The 4,722-nt window shown below is 41.7% G+C and overlaps 1 non-coding gene across 1 annotated transcript; it reads left to right on the top strand.

The window, feature by feature from the left end:
* Window positions 1–2,900: 2,900 nt before the first annotated feature.
* Window positions 2,901–3,006, top strand: LOC112726108 (small nucleolar RNA R71). Its single transcript, XR_003165174.1, has one exon. It is a non-coding gene; the product is annotated as a small nucleolar RNA R71 (small nucleolar RNA).
* The last annotated feature ends 1,716 nt before the right edge of the window (window positions 3,007–4,722 follow it).

The following is a 4,722-nucleotide window of genomic DNA, read 5'->3' as shown; positions in this document are numbered from 1 at the left end:
AGAGAGAGAAAGAGAGGTGGCGGTGGCTGCCGGCGGCAGGGTCGCCGAAAGGGACTGGGCGAGGCGGCGCAGCAGCAGAGGGGGCGGGGAGAGAAAAATTTTGCTGGCTCGACTGGGTTTTTGCCCTGTTTAACGCCCAGGTCGAGGCTTGTGCGTGTGCACACAGGTCCGTGCGTGCACACAGCAAGCGAAACAGAGGGGGATGCGGATGCACTAGATGTGGGAACACTCCCAGCAGAGGGTGTGTATCGAGGTGTGTGGACGTACAAGGCTGTGCCCTTGCACAGAGAGCGATTTTTTTTACTTGGGGAAGGGTCATGTGTGCGTGCGCATACAGGTTCGTGCACACGCACAGAAGCAAAGAGTGGCAGGGGTTCATACACACAGGATGTGCCAGCGCTCCCAGCAGAGGGTGTGGAAGCTGGTGTGCGGACGCACACTTCTGTGCGAGTGCACAGAGAGCGCGAGAAGAGGTTTGCGTGCATATGCACAAGAGTTTGTGGACGCACAAGACGCAAAATACAGGGAGTGCCCATGCACAAGTCGTGCGAGCGCTGTGAATAGAAGGCACACAAGCTAGTGTGTGCGTGCACAGGGGGGTGCGCACAGATAGGGTGCAAAATATAGAGATTGCGTGTGTATGCACAAGGGTGTGCGCACGCACAAAGCCCTGTTTTTGCAAAAAAAAAATTTCTCAAAATCTAAGGTGCTCAACCTTAGCTCAATCAAAATTTCAACCCCAAACATGCAAACATTCAAACATTCTTGACCCATAAGCAAATTAACCTATCTAACTCAAAAGACTAAACCAATCTTAAGTGAACCAACATAACAAAAAGTAATTAAGTCAAAGAACTATAAACAAAAATAAAGAGAAGGGTTAGAACAATGTTACCATGGTGGGGTGTCTCCTACTTAGCACTTTAGTTTAACGTCCTAAGTTGGACGTGCATGAGTTCAATGATCAACATTTGGGACCTCCCTAAGGAGGAAGATTTCCAACTCCTTAGTATTTTCTTCTTGATGTTTTTCATTATCCTCATCTACTTGCTCTTCAATTAGGTCACAACCAAAGATAGAGTATACTTTAAGAGTTGGTTTTTTAGATCCATTCAAAGTGAATTTCACTACTTTCCCATTGGCTTCAAATGAGTAAGCTCCCGAAAATGCATCCAACTTGAATCGAGATGTCTTCAAAAATGGTCTCCCAAGAAAAATAGAGGATGGCTTATCCGAGTCAATTGGAGGGGTCTCCAAAATGTGAAAATCTATCGGAAATAGCAATCCTTGGATATTGACCAATACATTCTCCGTAATTTCTATAACCGACACAATACTTTTGTCCACCAACACAAATCTTGCTCCGGACCTCTTCAATGGTGACAAGTTCAACTTCTCATAGATAGGGAGGGGGCATAATGCTTACATAAGCTTCCAAATCACATATGCAATCCATGAACTCCATGCCACCAATCACACAAGTTACCAAACAAGGATCGGGATCATTACACATTTTCGGAATGAGAGAAGAAATAGAGTCATTTACTAGACTTTTGTTTAGCTCACCAATCTTGTCCTTATGAGTGAAAACATCCTTCAGAAATTTGGCATACTATGGTACTTGTTGGATGGTTTGAAAAAGAGGAACGATAACTTCCACATTCTTGAAAATCTCCACCACATTGGGGTCAAAGTCTTCATGCTTCTTAGCATTTTTAGCCACCATTGGAAAAGGGATTGGTGTAGACTCTTCAAGAGGGTTCTTCCTTTTGGGCTCCTTGACCTTCAATATATCCTCCTCTTCTCTTGCAACATCCTCCTTTCCGTCTCCAACCACTTCCACTTCTTCTCCCATTTCTTCATTGTGGGGCTCCGGGCTCAATCTTGTAGGCTCAAGACCAACTTCATCTAATTTGGTACCACTCCGAAGGGTGATAGCATTAATGCTTCCCTTTGGATTTGATTGAGGTTAAAAAGGTAATCCACTAGAGGTAGAAGCTTGGTGGGTATTTTGAGTGTTTGAAGGAGAAAGAGTCAAACGAGATAAAGCATCAGCAATGGTAACCATGTACGTTTCTTGCTTCTTATGAAACTCCCTTTGCTCTTGCATAAAACTTTGAAGTACATTATTCATATGAGATTGGTTTGAAGAGGGAGATTGACTATTTTGAGGGAGGGTAAGCCTAGTGTATGGTAGTTGATACCTTGCTTGAGGTTGGGAATGTGGTTGTTGATTGGGTTGGGCATGAGATGGGCTTTGTGGTTGATATGGTAGGTAGTGAGCTTATGATGGTTGATGGTAAGGTTGTTGGACTTGAGAGGGATGATAATAATAGACTTGTTGGTTAGAATAAGGTTAAGCTTGAGATGGTTGATTCCACCTTTGATGGGAGTTATCTCTCCACCCTTGACTTTGGTTCCCTCCATACTGATGAGATCCTTGATTGCCTTGATTGTAATTGGATCTTTGTGGGTAAGGATTTGCCACCGCCAATGTGTTGTCCTCTTAAATTTGAGGGAACTCATCGGTGTAGTGACCGTTGCAAGCACAAATACCACAAGATCTAGGAGGTCCTTCAATTCTAGGAGGTTGGGGTGGAGGAGATAGCAACATTTGTGGAATTTGTTGGCCTTGAGTGATTTGCCTTAACAAGACCGTCATCTCACCAAGCGTCTTAGTCAAGATAGCATTACTGGAAGGTGAGACTTCACTTATAGCCTTCGGTTGGGGATTTCTTGTCCTTAAATGTTGAGTCGAATTTGCCAAGTTCGCAATGACTTCCCAAGCTTCTTCAGCAGTCTTGTTCTTAGTGAGAGATCCTCCACTTGAGGCATCAAGAAGAAGCTTGTCTTGAGAGAACATCCCTTGGCAAAAGTAGCTTATGAGCACCAATTCGTCAATACGATGGTGAGGACAAGCTTCCAACAACTTTGTGAACCTTTCCCAATATTCATAAAGGGTCTCTCCATCTCTTTGCATGATGCAAGAGATTTCCTTCCTTAGATGATCCGTCTTTTGAGGTGGGTAGAACTTCTCAAGAAACTCCTTGCGCAACAAATCCCAATTAGAAATCACCTCCTCAGGTTGGGTGTAAAACCATTCTTTTGCCTTTTCCTCTAGGGAGAAAGGGAAAGCGAAAACCATGACCACTATCCCATCCGAGTCATGTCTTCTTGCAGTAGAGCACACAACTTGAAAGTCTTTCAAGTGCTTGAGAGGGTCTTCTCCCGGTAACCCATGATATTTCGAAAGCAAGTTGATCATACCCTTCTTGAGCTCAAAGTTGGCATCTAGATCCGGGTACCGAACTTGTACCGGTTGCAAGGTGATATTCGGGGCTCCGGCCTCCTTTAAAGTAATTCTCCGAGGTGGCTCTGCCATATTGTTGTCACCTAATTTACTCAAAGAAAATTCAGCACTTCCAACAGAAGAATACAAGGTTCCCTCGTTAAGTGAAGAATGAGGATCACGGTTAGAAGGTGATGGTGAATCGGTTTGCTCTTCAAGAGAGTCCGATTCACTTTGCAGGAATGCTAACTGGCACCGAGCTTGCCTAAGGCGGGTTAAAGTCCTTTCTATTTCAGGGTCAAAAGGGGCCAAGCTCGGGTCTGGAAGCGACCGTGTCATTCAACTAAGGAATCAATGAAATCATGCAATCATCAAGGGCAAAACAAAAATAAGAAAATAAACTCAAACAACCTAATAGTCAATAACTACTAAAACTATTTAGATAGAGGCGCCATCTACCAATTAGTGTCAAGTGACAAACCAAAAATTAAGTAGTCACACTATTCACATATTCACAACAACCAAAATTATAGCACTCATTGCACTTAACATCCCCGGCAACGGCGCCATAAACTTGATGATGGCCAAAAGTAGGTTTGGAATTTTTCTCAAAATAGAATTGGCGTTGCAAGTATAGTTCCAAATCCACAATCAACCAACATCAAAGTTTAATTCAAAAGATTGTCACAATCCAAAACAAATATAAACCGGGAGTTTTAAATCTCGGGTCGTTCTCCCTAGGAATTGGAATTAAGTATCCAATTGATGGCTACGAGGGAATTGGGAGTTTTGGTTGAAATAAGCAAGAAATGTAAATTGTAAGGAAGAAAATAAGCAATTAATAACTAAGTATCAAAAGCAATTAAACTCAAGCAATTAATCAAAAGGAATGGAAATTCAAATGCTAAGAAACCTCTTGGCAAGGATTGAGAGTCAAGGTTACCCATCCTAGCCATTGACCACAAACATATGATGATTATGAAGAGTTAATCCTACTTTGTCAACCCTAATATCGAGGATAAGTCAAATAGGCATAATTAATCTCAATCCACAAGTCCTAGTCTACTCCCTAATTAGCTTAGTGAAAGACTAGAGTTAGTGGCAACCAAATTAATTAACTACCCTAATATATCAATCAAGAATGGACATCAATGACTCAAGGTCACAAAAGTCCTCAATTCCAAGCCAAGAGTGGAGAAAACTATACAAAAACTATAAGAGACATTTTATCAAACACCTAACATGCATAAAAGGAAAAATATCATAAAATGCAATAATAAAATGACAATAACAACTCAAATAATCATCACATAAACATAAAACATTAAAATTGCATTAATAAAACCAAAATTGACAAGAGTATTCATAAACTAAAAATGACAAAATTGAGAAAATGACAAAAGAAATTAAGAAGATAAAGACAAGAAAGCATA

Source organism: Arachis hypogaea, chromosome 11 (assembly GCF_003086295.3).
Source record: "Arachis hypogaea cultivar Tifrunner chromosome 11, arahy.Tifrunner.gnm2.J5K5, whole genome shotgun sequence".
NCBI classification, from domain to species: Eukaryota; Viridiplantae; Streptophyta; class Magnoliopsida; order Fabales; family Fabaceae; genus Arachis; species Arachis hypogaea.
This window is presented reverse-complemented; position numbering and strand designations above follow the sequence as displayed.